This window comes from Apium graveolens, chromosome 10, assembly GCF_009905375.1.
Source record: "Apium graveolens cultivar Ventura chromosome 10, ASM990537v1, whole genome shotgun sequence".
NCBI classification, from domain to species: Eukaryota; Viridiplantae; Streptophyta; class Magnoliopsida; order Apiales; family Apiaceae; genus Apium; species Apium graveolens.
In genome coordinates this window covers 112399750-112421668 of record NC_133656.1, presented here as the reverse complement: position 1 = coordinate 112421668, position 21919 = coordinate 112399750, and positions in this window count along the sequence as shown.

The window sequence follows — 21919 nt, the reverse complement described above, 5'->3', positions numbered from 1 at the left end:
TCCGTACATGCAATAAAATTTTTGAACGACTAATAAAATTTTTCAAGAATTAATTCTAGCCTCAAGTTTTATTTTATTTGATTATTTATTCATTTATTTATTTATCTATTTATTATTTTTATCCGGGTACAAAAGCAAAATTTTCTCTAGGGCCAAAATTTATAAATTTTTGAGGCGGTCTAAATTAAAAATTAGAATATTACTTGAGTTTTGTCGGTCGTTACATTCTCCCCTCCTTATAGGATTCCGTCCCCGGAATCACTCTCGTCGCTGAATAGAAACGAGTACTTGTTGCGCATCTCACTTTCTAGCTCCTAAGTTGCTTCTTCAATTGCGTGATTTCGCGATAACACCTTGACCAAAGGTATATTCTTCTTTTTCAATTCTTGTACTTTCCGATCTACAATTTCCACCGGCTGCTCTTCATGAGTCAAATTAGATTTTACCTCAATCAGTTCTTAATTAAGGACATGGTGGTTATCCTGATGATATTTCTTTAGTACAGATATATGGAATACGTCGTGAATATATTGTAGATCTAGTGGTAATGCCAATTGGTAAGAGACTGATCCGACCCTCTTTAAGATTTCAAAAGGTCCAATAAATCGAGGGCTCAATTTGCCTTTCTTAACAAATCTCATCACACCCTTCCAAGGGGAAATCTTTAATAAAACCTTTTCTCCAACTTCAAATTCCTTATCTCTTCTTCCTTGATTCGCGTACTTTCTCTGTCGGTCTTGAGCAACCACTAACCTTTTACGGATATTTTCAATGGATTGTTTAGTCTGCTGGATCATTTCTGGGCTTAATAACTTCCTTTCTCCAACTTCATCCCAACAAACCGGTGAACGACACTTCCTTCCGTATAATGCCTCTTAAGGAGACATGCCTATACTTGAACGATAACTATTATTATAGGCAAACTCAATTAAAGGTAAATGGTCATCCCAACTCTCTTTGAAGTCCAAAGCGCAAGCTCTTAACATATCCTCTAGTGTTTGAATAGTCCTCTCACTTTGTCCGTCTGTCTGTGGATGATAAGGGGTGCTCATACTAAGTCTTGTACCAAGGCATTCCTGAAAGCTTTTCCAAAACTTTGATGTGAATCTGGCATCTCTATCTGACACTATAGACACGAGGACTCCATGTCGAGTCACTATTTTTTTTAAATATAAAGTCACCAATTTCTCAATTGTGTACCTTTCATTTATTGGTAGGAAATGTGCTGATTTAGTGAGTCGGTCCACTATAACCCATATGGCGTCATGATTGGTTCTAGTTCGAGGTAAACCTACCACAAAATCCATTATAATATGCTCCCACTTCCACTCGGGAATTCGTAGAGGTTGCAAAAGTCCACTTGGCCTTTGATGTTCAGCTTTTACCTGTTGACACCTTAAACACCTACTAACCCACTCTACAATCTCTCTTTTCATATTGGGCCACCTATAATTTTGCTTAATGTCCTGATACATTTTTGTGCTCCCTGGATGAATTGAATAACGTGAGTTATGGGCTTCATTCATAATCTCATGTTTCAACTCTTCAAAATTTGGAATCCAGATTCGTGAGGCAAATCTCTTAATTCTTTTTTCATCTTTTGAACTTCGAAGTTCTTCTCCTGTCAACTCAGACCCTCTTTCTTCTAGAAACTTTTCATGACATATGCGTATCTTCTCAATTAGCTCTGGTTGCACATGAATCTCAAATACGTGTTCTTTAGCTTGAACTGGAATCTTGACTTCTAATTCCATCTTCTCGAACTCCCTGATCAGCTCTTCCGAAGTAATCAACATCTTAAGTCTTTATTTTCTACTCAAAGCGTCTGCAACGACATTTGCCTTTCCAGGGTGATAGTTTATCGTGCAATCGTAGTCCTTTATCAATTCCAACCAACGTCTCTGTCTCATATTCAGCTCTTTATGGGTGAAAATGTACTTCAGACTTTTGTGGTCCGTGTAGATCTCGCACTTTTTCCCGTATAAATAATGTCTCCAAATCTTAAGTACAAACACTATGGCTGCTAATTCCAGATTTTGTGTTGGGTACCTAGTCTCGTACTCCTTTAGTTGTCGAGAAGCGCAGGCAATTACTTTCCCATTTTGCATTAAAACGCAATCTAGGCCTTTATGCGACGCGTCACTGTAAATTACAAAGTTTCCTTTCTCGTCGGGTAAAGTTAAAAATGGTGCAGATATCAATCTCTTCTTGAGTTCTTGAAAACTCTCTTCACATTTCGGGGTCCATTCAAACTTCTCGCTCTTTCTTGTGAGTTTGGTCAATGGAGTGGATATTTTGGAAAAATCTTTGACGAACCTTCGATAGTAGCCAACTAATCCAAGAAAACTCCTAACTTTCGTTGGTGTCTTTGGTCGTTCCCAATTTGCAACCGCTTCCACTTTTTCAGGGTCAACGGAAATTCCTTCATGACTTACTATATGACCTAAAAATTGCACTTTCTCCATCCAAAATTCGTATTTCGAAAATTTAGCATACAACTTTTCATTCCTTAAGATATTCAAAATCAATCTAAGGTGTTCTGCATTCTCATGAGGTGTCTTGGAGTATATCAAGATGTCATTAATAAATACAATTACAAACTTGTCCAAGTACTTCTTGAATACTCTATTCATTAGATCCATAAGGGCAGCTGGAGCATTCGTCAATCCAAATGGCATGACTAAAAATTCGTAATGTCCGTATCGAGTCCTAAAAGCTATCTTTGGAATATCTTCAGGCTTGATTTTTAGTTGATGGTATCCTGACCTTAAGTCAATCTTTGAAAAGTGAGCAGCTCCTTTTAGTTGATCAAATCTTTACAAACAGTACTGGTGCTCCCCAAGGAGACACACTAGGACGAATCACTCCCTTTTCTAGCAGCTCTTATAGTTGGAGCGCCAATTCCTTCATTTCAATGGGTTCCATCCTATAAGGTGCTTTAGAAATAGGTTGTGTTCCTGGAGCAAGGTCGATTGTGAATTATATCTCCCTATCAGGGGGTAATCCCGGTAATTCTTCCAGAAAGATATCTTCAAATTCATTAACCACATGAATTTCTTTGATCTTAGGGGTGTGCTTTTCTTTGTCTATTACGTGAGCTAAATAATCTTGACATCCTTGCCGAAGGAATCTCTTTGCTTCCATCATGGTTAAGAACTTCTTCCTTTATTTTCGTCCATGCAACATTACTCGTTTACCCTCTGGCTTTTTCACACTTACTTGCTTTCGTTGACAATTGATTCGTGCGTCATATTTAACTAACCAATCCATTCCTAAAATCACGTCAAATTTTTCTAACTTAAAAGGAATGAGGTTAGCAGTAAAATGTTATCCACGTATTTCTATGTCACAATTTAGACATACTTGATCAACATTGACAACTTCCTGGTTTTCTACTTCTACAGCCATAACTTCTTCTAATGTAGCTGACTCGATGCCCAACTTACTCATAAAGTTCAAAGATATAAAAGATCTTGTAGCACCAAAATCAATTAAAACACATGCATCTTCAGAATTAACTAGAAGCGTACCTACTATCACATCATTATTAGCAATGGCATCTTTAACCGTCATGTTGGAGTTTTGAGGGTCCTGAATCTGGGATTATCTTTCCGAACACCAACATTTTCAATCCTTTTATTTCCAACATTCATGTCTTCATGTTGCACAAAAGGTCGTTTCTCTGGCTGATTTCCAACCTTTTTCTCAAAGCTTCTTCCACTCTGGTTTTGAAACTTTCTCTTCTTCACATTCGCGTCCTTAGCATACAGCTCGCTTCCACTTTGCACAATTGCAGCTTTTTGAACTAGTGTGGTGTAGTTGGTGATTTCAAACACAACTATGCGGTTCTGAATGTAAGGTTTTAGTCCTTGCTGAAATCGCTTGGCTTCATATTCAGCTACTGACATGTTTGCTTGCTTAAGTTCTAGAAACTTAAGTTCCATCTGATTCTCCATGTATTTTGGGAAGTACTTTTCGAGGAACAGTTCCGTAAATCTAGTCCATGGTATAGGAAAAGTGGTTTCCAGTATTTTCTTGGCTTCCCACCAATAGTTAGCTTCTCCTTTTAGCATATAGGCAGCAAAGACAATTTTCTTCTCTTCTTCAACATCAACTATTTCAAATGTCTTTTCGATCTCACGAAGCCAAACTCGAGCCTCAACAGGGTCAGTGGTACCATTGAACACAGGCGGGCTCAAAGATTTAAAGGATTTGAAGGTAACTGTAGATGGAGTTTGCTAATCTTGTGGCCCCCCTCCTCTAGTTGGAGGATTTTGAGTTTGTTGTCGAAGTAATGCCACCAATAGTGGCATAGGGTCATCTTGATTCTGAGGTGTGGTCGGGTTCCTATGTTGCCTTCGGTCTTGGTTTTGTTGTAGGTGAGGTTGGGTATCATGGCCCTCTTCTTCTGGTGGAGGTGGATGATTCTTCTTAGGCCGTCCTCTTGGCATCTTCTTGCTATTTAGAATAAAATAATAGGTTGATTAAAATATTCCAAAATAGTATAATATCTCAACAAATTAAAAAAATAACATGGTGTAAACAATAGTCTTTTCGAAAAATTCTTGTATATCATGACAAAAAGGTAAACCTCAAATTCAAGTCGAATATAATCATGAAATCCTTTTTCCGAAAATATGTATCTTGAACTTGAGTAACATAACAATAATCAAACTATTTTCCCAAAATATAAATCATATCTCATTATGTGAATCTCGAGTTTTAATCATTTTTTTCAAAGTTTTAAATTTTGAAAACTTAGTAGTTTTGGTGTAAATCGTGTTCATCTAAAGTATGTTGGTTTTAAAGAAAACGGTTTTCTATCTTTTGAAAGGTTTCGGTAGTTATCGTAACCACGTAAAATCTCTATCTACCAAGGCAACATAATAAAATGCTAACAAATATAAAATATGATAACATCCGTAATGTAAAAGAGTCATCAACCATCTGATGATGATATCATAGTCTGCCGACAGAGAGTATATCATAATACATAACCAAAGTGATACCCCAACATGCTGGGTCAAAATATCAGTACACCATAATGATCAAAGTACATCGTCATAACATCCTACTACATACTAGAGATCAAGTCAACTACTATGTTAATCTCGAGACTGCATCAAAACAAAAAGTCTGCAAGCCCCATCAGCATCAAATCTATCACTACAACTATCAGCAGTACAGTCAGCAGCTAGCATCATAAGTAAGAGTCACCAAAAGATAGGAATACACACTATATAGACGTGTTATCCCTCAAAGAGTCAAAAGACTGCACAATATCTATAGTCATGATCGGTCAATGACCGAACAACGAGGTGATCCTCCCATGAAACTCCGTGATAGCTCTCTCCACAAGTGCGGCCACCGTGGCTCTATCAACCTGGCCAGAACTCGAAGATGGTAACCCAACAATGGAACTCCTCAAACTAGTCAGAATAGTCTCAGCAATCTGGTGGAAAATCTCTATCTGAACATCCCTAGTCAAAGCACTCCCACCAAGGTGAACACGAGTAGGGTCCGTAGTAGTAAGTAGCCTGATACGAGACTCCCTAGTGTCAAAAAGCTCCTCATACCTATGCCATAACCACTGATGCTGCTGGAACAATGAGTAGTGAAGATGAAATGGTACCATTCCAGTCTCGGCTACATCAGGAGCTAGGGGTAACGGTGGCATAACAGCCGTAGTGCCTACAGGGCTAGCATCAGGAGTATGAACAGATACTGGAGGTGCAGGAGGCGCAGTGTCACAAACAGGTGCCTCAGAAGTAACATCAACTATGGGACCAAGAACAGTCGGCTCTACAGGAGCCTGCACATAAACAAGAGCTGGTGCAGAAAACAGAGCAAATATAGAGACAAGTGGTCCTGGAGGTGCAGATCTAATCAATCGCTCAGTACGGACTGGTGAAAGCTGGCTCTTATCAACATGCTCGGTCCTAACAGGGCTCAGTATCTCAAAACGATACCTATCAGCAGTGATCATATGGGTCTGGGGCTCGATCGAGGCAGGGTGGAAGTGACTAACCAACTCAGTAACCATGACATCCCCCTCTCTAGACTCGGGTGGAACATAAACAGAATATAATGTCGGATTGAGTACAGATAGAGGTACAACAGGGGTGATCTCCGCCAGTGAAGCATACACAGAATCATGTACCTCAGGAGCAGAAACAGCTGTAGGTGTCACTACAGGTATAGAGTCAACCTCATCATCCAAATCAACGATCTCATGTGGTGTAACTGGTGGTGGAGGTATAACCGCAATGGATGAGTCGTCGCTATCACTGTCGATAACCATAATCTCCTCTGAAGGATCACTGTCAGACTCTGATCCACAGCTGAATGCGTCTCGAGGGTATGGCGTCGGGGGTCTATCACGAACAGATCGGGTACCTGACATATATGTATATATATATACACAATTACACCAAGTCGTTATTAGATATTAGTCTCTAAAATCTACTCAATTCTCTAATATACTCCTTAGTAAGTCTTATATCTTAATAGTTAGGTGTAGTTAAATACTTATAGGTTTAAAGTTATACGTACTTAGTATAATCTTATTTCGCTTTCATATTACATTCCTAGAGGTTCGCGTCCTAAGAATATAATTATAGCTCTGATACCACCTCTATAGCGCCCCCAAACCCGCTCTTTCACGGATTTAGGTCGCCACGTCTTGCAGTGTATCAAATACCTGTTTATTATTACAATAGCATGAAAAGTACTGTAATAACTCGAATTTTTGAGACCTGGTAAAACATTTAATGAATAGTAACCCTGATGGACGGGAAAAACTTTTGAGCCCACACTATGTAGTACATGAGAAAATGAGTTTCGGGGTTAATATTACGATTATACGTACCAAATGAGTGTATGTAAACGCTATTAGTTTTCGAAGAAAACGAACTTTGAAAAACGACCGTATTTACGACACACCAAGGATTACAGGAATCACAATATAATTACATGATTAAAACCCTACGGATTTTATATTCAAGTATGATAATTCAAAATATAAGGAATAAATACGAAAGGAATTACGTCGCGAATCATTTACGAGTAAGTATTACGAAAACGTTTAAGCAACCGAGGGAACGCGTAAATGATTAAATAAACGTAACGCACTAACTAAACCATGGTAAGAAAGTAACCATGGTTACTTTATCAAATAGTAAGCTAACCATAGGATGATCAAGCAAGCTAGTCAAAATAGTGTGCTAAGGAAGCTAACACATGTAGTTAGCTTGTAACCTAGCAAGCTACTTGGATTTTGTCCCCAAGATTTGCAACAAGGAATAAACCTAGAATGCTATACTAGGAAGAATAAAAATTAAGGAAAGATATCACCCCCATTTCCTAGAAGCAACCAAGAGAAGCAAGCATAAATACCCCCCACCCCTTCATTGCTTCCATTCGGCCTTCAAGAAAAAAAGGGAGAAATCCAAATTCAAATCTCAAAATCTAGCCATGGTAAAATCATCCCATTAAATCTCAAGCTTCCTAGAAATAAAAATAAGGTAAGAGAATTCTTTCATCTCTTTTTATCATGTTTGACGGGTGAAATAAAATCAAGAAAGTCACTAGTGAATAGTATGAATAGTAACTCCTCTTTGGTTTCTTGATTTCAATGGTAGTTTTAGATTCCAAAAATCATACCAAGCACTTCCAAGCCTCCACCATCCTCAAGAACACATCTCAAACTTTCAAGAAAGGTAAATATTTTTGTCCCAGCTTTATTTAAGATTCATTTTTCAGATCCATTTAGTATATGGTAGTAAACCTAGTTTAAGAAGTGGTATTGTTGAAATCTTGATATTTAAGTTAAGTAGATTTAAGGTTGATTGTTGTTGCCTCAAGAACATGATGTTCTTGAGAGGGTTTTGTGTGTTGATGATGAATTGATGATTGTTGGTGGTTGTGTTAAGACTTAGGGCGTAAACAAAACCCCGATCGTAAACGTAACCCCGTTAAAACCAACGAATTGTAACTTTAAGTTTCTGCAGAAAGTCCCAAGGTTGTAAATAGTTTCTTGAAAAATAACCATTTATTATGATATACAATGTTATAAGGATCATTTAGGCGCTTGAATCGCTTGATTCTGATTTACGGATCAAAAGTAATGGTTGTTTTACTAAAAGTGATTTACGAGACAAAAACTGCTACGAATTACGAACTTTGAAAATATAAAGGATCGACTTAAACGTTTTCATAAATCATGAAATTTTTACAGAGAGTGAAAGATTGAGTTTCCTAAGTGCCATAAAAATTTCAAGTAAAAATAATAATTTTTCAATTTTATAAAAATATCATAGCCGAGACCGTGCAAGTAGAAACCGTAAGAATCCATAAGCGGAGCCAACGGCGATAATAAGAATGAACCCAAAATACTTAGAAAAAATAAAGCGACCATGATGTGAATGATGACTTAAAGGGATAATAAGGGTAGTATAAGTTGAGAGGGTGCATAATAAGTAGCGCATGAGTGCGAGTCGCCATAAATTAGAACGGGACCTAACGAATTGTGTTTATGGCTATAGATTTCCGAGCGGAACCTAGAGCATCCTCCACCTCGAGATACCCAGGAAAGTTTACAAACCCAACTCCATTTTACTGTTGTGTTGTGAAAGGATAATTTTACTATCATTGCATAAATACCATGCTTGCCATGATACGTAGTTGTTAAATTTTCGCATAATATAGCGATGTTGTACAATAAGTATATATCGTAAAATATTTAATTCCGCTTTAAGCGTGACGTATGATTATAAGACCGAGAGGCGGTCGAGATTTTAAGATGAAAGCCCGGGAATTATTCCGGTGATATTATAGGACGATTATAAGTCCCTAGTATTAAAAATACCTCAAAATTTTATTAAAATGATTTCCTAACGATCATATTCCCTCAACTATATTTTATTGTTCGAATAATAAATATTATGTACCTATTCTTTTATCATGTGAGTAGTATACCCCAATGTTGTGTATATGTTGTGTACTTGATGTTTTCATGAACAAAACACCTTGGTAGATTTTACCTAGTGAAAATATGTAGCACTCGACGGATAAGGTTTATAGTCCCGACGGATGACTCAATATAGTCCCGACGGATGATGAATTATTATCCATCGAGTGAGTAGCTTATGTAACAATAAGTCTGTAGCACATTTCTGCATACACATTGTTTAGAATCTGTAGTAGTACTTAAGTCATGTTGACTTTAGTTAGATATGCAGAATAGGTTGATTAATTGTACATAGATGATGTCTTGTAATTCTGCACAAGTGAAATGAAGTCAAGTGCCTGATTGCTACCCGACGGATAAACAATAGTGAATTCGACAGATGATCAACATCTCGATGGATGATCATGAACCCGACGGATAAAGAATTAAAATATTTGTTGACAGTGACAACACAGTCACATGCGTCGAGTGGATGTAAATGGAATATGGTAGCCTATTCAACTGGGTTTTCGAGAACAAAGAAGCATTGCCATTTCCATGCTATTATGAAGATATTCAAAGATGCTGGAATAGAGTAATGAAGTAGGATTGTAATAGACTAGATAGTTTTTGTCTTATTATCCTGTCTCATTACTTTGTAATCTTGGTGATATATAAACCAAGAAGTAGCAACTAAGGAAAAATTGGAGAGACAAGCAGAGAAACATTTGTAAGCAGAATTCTTAGCATTTCTCTGCATTCTTAGTTGTTCAATATTTGTAAGCAACTGTGAGCTTTTTGCACACAGAGTTCTCTCGATATATATTATATATCTCTAGTGGAATCATTCAAATCCACCAGAAAGTTTTTAAAGACTCTTGTTTTTAATTACTTGTATTTTGATTCATTTAAGTAACTATTCCGCATTGTGCTAATCAATTCACACTTATATATATATTCGAGTTAGAACAATTTTATTTCAAGAAAAAGTTTCAAAAATTCCATTCAACCCCCCTTCTGTAATTCTTGTCATATTGTTAAAAGAATAACAATTGGTATCAGAGCAAGCTCTTAACAAATAAAGAGTTTAAAGATCAAAACAATACAGCAAGATGAACAAGAAGGATGTTGAAGTCAAGATCCCTTTTCTGGATAAAGATAATTACCATCATTGGAAGGTAAAAATGCATCTTCATTTGCTTTCTCAAGATGAGGCCTATGTTGACTGCATAGAAAGAGGCCCTCATGTTCCAATGAGAGCTGCAACTGGAAATGAGCCATCTGTCCCCAAGCCAAGGCATGAATGGTCTGATCCTGACACTGAACAACTCTGGAAGGATAAAAAGGCCATGAATATCCTGTTTAATAGAGTTGATGGTGATATGTTTGACAACATTATCAACTGCAAAACTGCCAAGGATGTTTGGGATACAATACAGATCATCTGTGATGGCACTGAGCAAGTTAGAGAAAATAAGATGCAACTAATGATTCAGCAATATGAGTATTTTTATAATGAAGAAAGTGAGTCTCTCACTGACATTTTTAGTAGGTTTCAAAAATTGCTAAATGCTCTAAAGCTGCATGGAAGGGTCTATCAGACAAAAGACTCCAATCTGAAATTCCTTAGATCTCTTCCAAAGGAATGGAAACCAATGACAGTCTCATTAAGAAACTCACAAGATTATAAGGAGTTTACTTTAGAGAGACTGTATGGCATCCTGAAAACATATGAGCTTGAAATAGAGCAAGATGAGAGGATGAAGAGAGGAGAGAAGAAATGAGGGTCCATTGTACTAGTTGCTAAGTTAGAGAAAGAGAAGGAGATGAAGATGGAAGTTGTTGAGTCAACTTCAAGGGTCTGTGAAAGCAAGGGCAAGGGGCTTGCTGTAGAAAGTGAAGATTCTTTGAGCCAAGATGACATGGAAGACATTTATGAACATTTAGCATTTCTTTCCAGAAGATTTTCCAAGCTCAAGTTCAAAAAGAACTTTGGAGCAGCCAAGCCAAATAGAAACATGGTGGATAAATCAAAATTCAAATGTTTCAAATGTGGCTTGGCAGGGCACTTTGCCAGTGAGTGTAGGAAGTCAGATTCCAGTAAGAAAAAGTTTGAGCCTGTGCATTATAAGCAAAAATACTTTGAGCTGCTCAAACAAAAGGAAATGGCTTTCATTATACAAGAAAATGACTGGGCAGCAGATGGTCCGGATGAAGATGAAGATGTCAGCTATGTCAATCTAGCCCTAATGGCCAAGTCTGATGAAACAGAAACAAGTTCTTCAAGTAATCAGGTAATTACTACAAACCTTGCACATTTATCTAAAGATGAGTGTAATGATGTTATAAATGATATGTCTACGGAGTTATATCATTTTTGTGTTACACTTAAGTCTCTTACTAAAGAAAATGCTAAAATCAAAGAAAATAATTTGTTTTTGAGTGAGAGGAATAATGTGCTTGAGTCTCAGTTCATTAATTTTGAAAAGTTAAGAACTGAGTGTAAGATTGCCAAGGAGGAATTAACTGAGTCCTTGAAGAAAGAAGAAATTTTGAAAAAGCAGCTCGAGCGTGAACAGGAGGTGATTAAGGCATGGAAAACATCTAGGGATGTCCATGCTCAAATCACCAAAGTTCAAGGAATCGAGTCCTTCTGTGATGCAGCCTGGAAAAAGAACAAGGAGAAACTAGAACCAAATTTGGTATATGGAGTGCTAATAGATGTAGACTCGACGGATGATGAGGATCATCCATCGGATAACAAAAAGTGTTATCCGTCGACTGATGAAAATCCTCATCCGTCGGCTGTAAGCAAGCCTATCAGTAAAGCCAAACTTGTTAAGTTAAATTAAAAGTATTGGTCTATTTCCAAGAACTTTGTTTCAGGAGAATCGAGTCAAGTTAAGAAAGGGAAAAAGGCTAATGTTGGTCACATGACTGTCAAACAGTTAAGTGACAGACTTGAAAAGATTGAGGTAAAAATAGAGGCTAAAAAGAAAAATAATAGAAATGGTAAACTAGGGATTAACAAACACAATAACTACACACCTGATAAATATGCTCCTAGAAAAATCTGTGTCAAGTGTGGTAGTGTAAATTATTTGTCTATTAATTGCAAATATGTCATGCCTACTTCCATATCTGTGCCACCTCACTTTCCTAACATGAATGCCATGCCTCCCATGTGTTGGATTTTTAACGCAGCGGGTTCATGGTAAAACACTTTTACACATACAAAATCCAAATAAAAACATATAAATCGTGAATAAAAATTCGAGGGATCGAATCTAACCTTTTAAAATAATTCGGAGACAACGATCAGAGATCCCTAGCAGTTGCTCCTCAAGTGTGAAGCACTCCACTGGTATCCACAAGAAAACGATGTTAAGGAGGAGGAAGGAGGTGGAGAGAATTGGGTTTTCCAAACTTTTTGGGTTTTCGGGTTGGTTGTGGGTTGGAATAAAATAGGGTCTATAATAGTGTATTTATAGGCAAAATTTTCAGCTGAAATTTTCCCATAAATAATAATATTATTATCCCATTTATTATTCTCATTAATAATTAAAATACCTTTTAATTATTAATCCTTTTTCTAAACACTTTAGAAATAATTCTCTCTCTTGATTTAATTTTCAAAAATTAAATCCTTTAATTAATAATATTAAGAACTTTTCTTAATTAATTTATAATCAATTAAATCTCATTTAATCAATTATTAAATTTGTCAATTAATTATTTATTTTACAAATAAATAATTATTTAGCCATTATTAATTAATTCCTCCACCATTAAATCATTCTCTTTTTATGGTGTGACCCTGTAGGTTCAATATTAAGCCGGTAGTAGAAATAAATAATAAAAAAACTATTTTATCATTATTTATATAAATTCTCTAATTTATTAAATATGATTAATTAATTAATCACATGTATTATACATTGTGAGGGATACTTCTCAGCATATCGCGACTATCCGGATAATATGAATTCACTGCTTAGAATACCAAGAACCTATTCAGTGAATAGTTACCGTACAATAAACTCCTTCTACCCTACAATGTCCCGATTAAATACAAGGCATGGATCTCGTGTCAAGCCTATCTAATTTAATCACTTGCTTACCATTTACTATGCGTAGTTCTATGCAAATTAGAAACTCCTTTCTAATTTCATTCACTCTGGCCAGAGATTCCTGAACTAGCATAAGTGGATCAGTCTTGAACATTCGCTTCCTTCACTGGAAGGGGTAGATCCTTTATTGATCATACACTATCTTCGTGTACAAATTCCTATACCCAGAAGAGCCCTAATAATTGTCCCTGGAGACTAAGAACTAAACCAAAGCATAGTTCAATGTACACAAGATGACTATGATGACCTCAAGTCTAAGGATACTTGTACAACTATCACTATGTGAACAACTGCTGACACGTGAGTGAACTCCATCAGTTGTTCAGCTGGGCGAGTCATGTTCAGTAAACTTATTCTATAATAAGCACCTACATACTAGCTATAGTGTCACCACACAAATGTCTATGAGAACAGACATCCTTCATAATGAAGTAAGCATAGTATGTACCGATCTTTGCGGATTATTAATTACCAGTTAGTAATCCTATGACCAGGAACTATTTAAGTTTAGAGTTATCATCTTTTTAGGTCTCACTATTATGATCTCATCATAATCCATAAAAAGCTTTACTCTAAACTATGGTATATCTTATTTAAACACTTAAATAGATAAAGCCCGTAATAAAAACAAAACAAGTCTTTTATTAATATCAATGAAATCAAAACAGATTACATAAAAGTTATTCCTAAATCCTCATACATGATTGGACTTAGGACATATTCCTTTCAATCTCCCACTTGTACTAAAGCCAATCACTCTGGTATCTAATACCCATCTTATCTTTATGACGATCAAAGTGACTTTCATAAAGTAGCTTTGTGAGTGGGTCTGCTATGTTGTTATGTGTGTCAACTCTAATTCAATACAATACAAGAAATGTTACCGCGCTCCCACTAACCCTTTTGTAGACGCATGGTTCATCTTCATTTTTGATAAAATCAAACTCTTTGATTGTCTCATCAAAACGAATGTTCCATCTTCGAAAAGCTTGCTTTAAACCACATATGGTTCGCAGCAGCTTACACACTAGGTTTTCATTTCCCTTGGAAAGAAAACCATCTGGCCATCTGCCAGATTTCATAGTCGTAGTAAGCAGCATTCGCAAGCAAAATCCGAACTGATTTTAACAGGGCTACAGGTAAAAGGTTTCATCAAAGTCAATCCATTGCCTTTCTTTGAATTCTTTTGCCACAAGCCTGGCCTTAAAGGTCTCCACCTGGCCATCTGCTCTAATCATTCTTTTGTATCCCGTATACATAGATTTCTTTTCGGATTTCATGGCACTATGCCATTTCTCTGAGTCAACACTACTCATAGCCTCATTATAGGTCACAGGGTCGTCATCATCAATGATCGACAACTCATTGTCATTCTCAATGACAAGGCCATAATACCTCTCAGGTTGGCGAGACACTCTACCTGATCTATGAATGGGCTGTTCCACAAAAGGTTGTTCAGTCAGAACAGGTGTTTCCACTTGATCCGTAGTAGTTTGTGCTTCTTGAACTTCATCAAGTTCAATTTTGCTCCAACTGTTTCCTTCAAGGATAAACTCCTTTTCCAAGAAGGTAGCATGTCTGGATACAAACACCCGATGATCGGTGTAAAAGTAATACCCTAAAGTCTCTTTAGGATATCCCACAAAACTACATTTTACGGATCGATATTCCAGCTTATCTGGGTCAACTTTCTTGACATAAGCTGGACATCCCCAAATCTTAACGTGTTTAAGACTCGGTTTCCTTTCTTTCCATATCTCATACGAAGTTTGAGGAACAAATTTTTGGAAGGCACCATATTCAATAAATATGCTGAGGTTTCCAATGCATAACCCCATAGGAATACTGGAAGATTTGCATAGCTCATCATGGACCGAACTATGTCTAACAAAGTTCGATTTCTCCTTTCAGATACCAATCTGGAGGAGTCCACTGGGAGACTATACCATTTCCTTTGAGATAATCTATAAACACTCCATTAAAGTATTCACCACCTCGATCTGATCGAAGAGTTATAATACTATGTTTGGTTGTTTCTCCACTTTATACTTATATTCTTTGAACTTTTCAAAGGCCTCAGACTTGTGTTTCATCAAGCACATATCCGAATCCAGATCTATCATCTATGAAAGTAATGAAGTATGAAAATCCACCCATGGCTTGCGTAGACATTGGTCCACATACATCTGTGTGTACCATTCCTAGCAAATCTGCAGCCCTCTCTCCATGTCCACTAAATGGAGACTACAGTGCCACTATGAAGTGAGATTTTCATCATCCCTTTTCTTTTATTAGTTTGTTCAATCTGAAGTAAATTATGTCACATTTATACAGACCATTATTTAAAGTACCACGTCCATAAAGAATATTATCTCTAAGAATAGAACATTCATTATTCTCAATAATAAATGAAAATCCAGCCAAGTCTAACATGGGAATAATATTCCTCACAATCGAGGGAACAAAATAACAATTATTTAAAACAATAGTCTTGCCCATAGGCATATGTAAATGAAATGATTCTACATCTTCAGCAGCAACTCTTGCTCCATTTCCCATCAGTAGAATCACCTCCTCTTCCTCAAGAGTCCTACTTATCCTTGGTCCCTGCAATAAATTGCAGATTTGAGAACCACAAGCGGTATCTAATACCCAAGTAGAAATTTGATTTAATGACATATTCACTTCATCATGAACATACCTGAATCAGAAGCGGTAGTCTCACTACCATTCTTCTCTTGCAGTTCCTCTTCCAGTGCCCCACCTTGTTACAGTGAAAGCAAACAACTTTGCTCTTGGGGTCTTCAGCTTTTGGTGGAACCGGCGTTTTCTTCACCTACTTTCTTCTTCTTGGAAGGGTTCCTCTTCCTTTTCTTAGGATTGGAACCTTCACCAATTAGAAGAACAGAACTCTTCTTAAGGGAAAATTCGATTCCGCAGTCTTCAACATATTGTGGAGTTCAGGCAGGCTGACATCCAACTTATTCATGTGAAAGTTCACAACAAACTGCGAGAACGAACTCGGAAGCGATTGCAAGACCAAGTCTTGGCTCAGCTCCCCATCCATGGCAAAACCAAGTTGTCCAAGACGTTCAATCAAATTGATCATCTTAAGTACATGGTCATTCACAGATGATCCCTCAAACATCCTACAACCGAACAGCTCCTTCGATATCTTATATCGAGCTGTCCTCCCTGCCACATCATACAACTCTTGTAGATGCATGAGGATAGTGTGAGCATCCATATGCTCATGTTGCTTCTGTAGCTCAATGTTCATAGAAGCTAGCATGCTGCATTGAACAACATTTGCATCATCTATCCACTTACGATACACAACATGTTCATCATTATGTGCATCACTAGCAGGTTCAGTAGGCTTAGGTGAGTCAATCACGTATTCCAGCTTCTCAATCCTGAGAACAATTCTCAAGTTTCGAAGCCAGTCAGCATAATTAGGACCAGTCAATTTGTGAGCATCCAGTATGCTCCTGAGCGATAGTGCAGAAGACATAACGTACAAAGTAAATCTGTAAATGATAAACACATAACAACACTTAACAAATATTCAATTTCATTTTAAAACACTATATGAATCGGGTCTTTATTCATAAGTGGCTCCCACCAGTTTACCTGATTTATTCAACCCCCTACGTGAAAAATTAAGCATTCATAATGCTAGTGGGAATAGGGATCCTACATTCCATTACACGACCCCGGCTGTAGCACGAACTGCCATGTAATGTTCAATAGGCAGACAACTCTTGTCAATTACATCTCATGTTATTCCTTAATCAAACTTTAGCCTCTTGAATAATTGAGTCTCGGCTGTAGCACGACAAACTCAATATTCTAAGTCAAGTCTAACCCAACATTCCGTACAGTTGAATCAGTCCCCAAAGGCCCACGGCTGTAGCACGTACCGACCTTTAGATTCTTATTCAATGTACACATCTCTATGTAATAGACAAGTATTTTTTATTTCGAAATCAAAGCCCTCGGCTGTAGCACGAACCGACAATGATTCAAAAATAAGAACTACTTTTCTATCATGTTGGAAGGTTATGACCGACACAAGCCCGTTGTATCATTGGCCAATTACTACTTGATATTATTTAATTTTAGAGGGATTATATTACGTTACAATCATAATCATATTATAAAGAGATTCTTCCTTTTAAATTAAATATTTCAAATCAATAATCAGATGATTCCCAGATCGGGTGGAGCATTGTCAAGAGGCGTCACTTAATAACCCTTTCTTACAGATAGAAATCTGTTGTTGACAGAATCACCCTTTCTCTCATATCGAAAATTCATATTCAATTATGTGTTTCACAAACACAAGAATCTCATGATTGTATTCATAATATTGTTATTAAGGTTATGAAACAATTTCACTATAGTAGGTTGTCTAACAAACGCCTTATGTTCATTTAAATTCACCTAAATCTATCATCGCATGATAAACTAAGCATATATCACATATATAAACATGAATAAACATCAAGGTAGGCATGTTACATCATCTAGCACATTAGTCTAAGCATTATACATCTCTATGTATCACATGAAGCATTTAAAAGCAATTAAAACAGTCAAAAACATCTTTAAAACACTTCATGGAAATATAAACAGTTCAAAACTTTTATATAAACTAAAATTGATCACTCCATTAGATCCGTCTCGGAAAAACGAATCCAACGGTATATTGCACGCCCAAAACGGAGTTACGAAACTCCCAGAAAATCAATTTTAAAATCAACAGACGGGCTGTAACGCATTACAGGAACGCGTTACAAGCCCTGTAACGCATTCCGGTGATGCGTTACACCCCTTTTTAGCCATTAAAGGGTGTAACGCATTCCGTGAATGCGCCACAGGTGTGTAACGCATTCCCGGAATGCGTTACACCCCTAATGTTTTTTTTCAGCAGTCGTCACCATCTTCTTCTCGAACTGCGCGCCTGACAACTCTGATCTACTTTTCTCCGTGCATCAGTAATTAAACAGCAACAACAGCATATGCAGATGACTTACAGATGTACATATATATATATATATACTTACAAATAATATATATATATATGATTTATTTAATTACGAATTTAATTATAAGAACTTCAAAAATTCATAATAAAAAATCTATACATCCTAAAATTATGAAAAAAATACCCAGACGATCTACAACACTTGTAGAACCCAGATCAACATTCAAAATTATTCTGAGAAATGATTTCTCATCAGACAAAATTAATCCATGACATAACTTGTAAAAATCATAATTAATTCATACAAGCACATAAAATTCTGAAATTTTTACCACAGATCTATATGCATACAACCTATGCTCTGATACCACTGTTGGATTTTTAACGCAGCGGGGTCATGGTAAAACACTTTTACACATATAAAATCCAAATAAAAACATATAAATCATGAATAAAAATTCGAGGGATCGAATCTAACCTTTTAAAATAATTCGGAGACAACGATCAGAGATCCTTAGCAGTTGCTCCTCAAGTGTGAAGCACTCCACCGGTATCCACCAAGAAAACGATGTTAAGGAGGAGGAAGGAGGTGGAGAGAATTGAGTTTTCCAAACTTTTTGGGTTTTCGGGTTGGTTGTGGGTTGGAATAAAATAGGGTCCATAATAGTGTATTTATAAGCAAAATTTTCAGCTGAAATTTTCCCATAAATAATAATATTATTATCCCATTTATTATTCTCATTAATAATTAAAACACCTTTTAATTATTAATCCTTTTTCTAAACACTTTAGAAATAATTCTCTCTCTTGATTTAATTTTCAAAAATTAAATCCTTTAATTAATAATATTAAGAACTTTTCTTAATTAATTTATAATCAATTAAATCTCATTTAATCAATTATTAAATTTGTCAATTAATTATTTATTTCACAAAAAATAATTATTTAGCCATTATTAATTAATTCCTCCACCATTAAATCATTCTCTTTTTATGGTGTGACCCTGTAGGTTCAATATTAAGCCGGTAGTAGAAATAAATAATAATAAAATTATTTTATCATTATTTATATAAATTCTCTAATTTATTAAATATGATTAATTAATTAATCACATTTATTCTACATCGTGAGGGATACTTCTCAGCATATCGCGACTATCCGGATAATATGAATTCACTGCTTAGAATACCAAAAACCTATTCAGTGAATAGTTACCGTACAATAAACTCCTTCTACCCTACAATGTCCCGATTAAATACAAGGCATGGATCTCGTGTCAAGCCTATCTAATTTAATCACTTGCTTACCATTTACTATGCGTAGTTCTATGCAAATTAGAAACTCCTTTCTAATTTCATTCACTCTGGCCAGAGATTCCTGAACTAGCATAAGTGGATCAGCCTTGAACATTCGCTTCCTTCACTGGAAGGGGTAGACCTTTATTGATCATACACTATCTTCGTGTACAAATTCCTATACCCAGAAGAGCCCTAATAATTGTCCCTGGAGACTAAGAACTAAACCAAAGCATAGTTCAATGTACACAAGATTACTATGATGACCTCAAGTCTAAGGATACGTGTACAACTATCACTATGTGAACAACTACTGACACGTGAGTGAACTCCATCAATTGTTCAGCTGGGCGAGTCATGTTCAGTGAACTAATTCTATAATAAGCACCTACATACTAGCTATAGTGTCACCACACAAATGTCTATGAGAACAGACATCCTTCATAATGAAGCAAGCATAGTATGTACCGATCTTTGCGGATTATTAATTACCAGTTAGTAATCCTATGACCAGGAACTATTTAAGTTTAGAGTTATCATCTTTTTAGGTCTCACTATTATGATCTCATCATAATCCATAAAAAGCTTTACTCTAAACTATGGTATATCTTATTTAAACACTTAAATAGATAAAGCCCGTAATAAAAACAAAACAAGTCTTTTATTAATATCAATGAAATCAAAACAGATTACATAAAAGTTATTGCTAAATCCTCATACATGATTGGACTTAGGACATATTCCTTTCACCATGCCTATGAATGCTATGTCTACACAGAATATGAATGCACAGTTTTCTAACATGTCATTTGCACCTAATCCTTTTTATGCTGCATTTAGTAGCCACAAATGCCATTTAGTATGCCTTACTGGAATAACATGTTTACTAATAACATGTCATTCCCTATTGATTATAATATGCATGATAATTCTGTTGCAATGAATGGTTTCAAAGGCCCAACTCAAATGAACAAGGATGAATCTGATATTCCCAAGTCAAATAAGATAAAGCCTAAGAAACAGAAAAAGAAAGCTAACAAAGCAGGACCCAAGGAAAGTTGGGTACCAAAATCAACTTGATTTGATTTTGATGTGTGCAGGGAAACAGAAAGAATCTTTGGTACTTGGATAATGGTTGTTCAAGACACATGACTGGTGATTCTACCCTGCTCACAGAGTTTAAGGAGAGAGCTGGCCCAAGTATTACTTTTGGAGATGACAACAAGGGTTATACTGTGGATATGGCTTGATTTCAAAGGACAATGTCATCATTGAGGAAGTTGTCTTAGTGGATGGTCTCAAACACAACTTGTTGAGTATCAGCCAACTTTGTGATAAAGGCAACTCAGTAACCTTCAACTCAGAAGCCTGTGTTGTGACTAATAAAAGAAGCAACAAAGTGGTTCTCACTGGTGTGAGAAAAGGAAATGTGTACCTAGCTGATTTCAACTCATCTAATGCAGAATCTGTTACGTGTCTTCTCAGTAAAGCAAGTCAGGATAAAAGTTGGCTATGGCACAAGAAGCTATCCCATTTAAACTTCAAGACCATGAATGAGCTAGTAAAGAAAGAACTGGTTAGAGGCATTCCTTTAGTGGAGTTTTCTAAGGATGGACTGTGTGATGCCTGCCAAAAAGGGAAGTAGATTAAAGCATCATTCAGGAAGAAACTTGATTCAACAATTAAAGAACCTTTGCAACTGCTACACATGGATTTGTTTGGACCAGTCAATGTGTTGTCCATCTCAAGGAAAAGATTTTACCTAGTAATTATAGATGATTTCTCAAAGTTCTCTTGGACATATTTCCTAAAGTCTAAAGATGAGGCTAGTGAAATCATCATCAATCACATAAGGCAAGTCAATAATCATCCTGATTTCAAGGTTAGAAGAATCAGGAGTGACAATGGAACCGAGTTCAAGAATTCTGTCATGAGAGCGTTTTGTGAGAAAATGGGTTTCTGCATGAGTTTTCAGCAGCAAGAACTCCACAACATAATGGAGTAGTGGAAAGAAAGAATAGATCACTTATTGAAGCTACAAGGACAATGCTTGAAGAATCTAAACTGCCAACATATTTCTGGGCTGAAGCTGTAAATACTGCATGCTACACTCAGAATATTTCACTGGTTAATCAAGCAAGATGCATGACTCCCTATCAATTGTTCAAGAATAAGAAGCCAACTCTAAATTTTCTTCATGTCTTTGGCTGCAAATGCTATATTCTGAGAAATCAAACTGATCAAAATGGGAAGTTTGATGCTAAAGCAGATGAAGGAATTTTTGTTGGATATGTTGTTGGTAAAGCATATAGAGTCTATAATCTAAGAACCAATATTGTTGTGGAATCAATACATGTTGTGTTTGATGATAAAAAGATTGAAGGACTACAAGATGGAGATTACCATGAGAGCCTCAAATTTGACAATATGGAGATGGTTAGTGATGACAGTGATGATGAAAGTGATCAAGAAACAGTATCTAAGGATAATGCAGAAAAATCTACTACCATTGAAGCACAAAACTCAACATCTACCGAGTTGCATAATGCTTCATCCG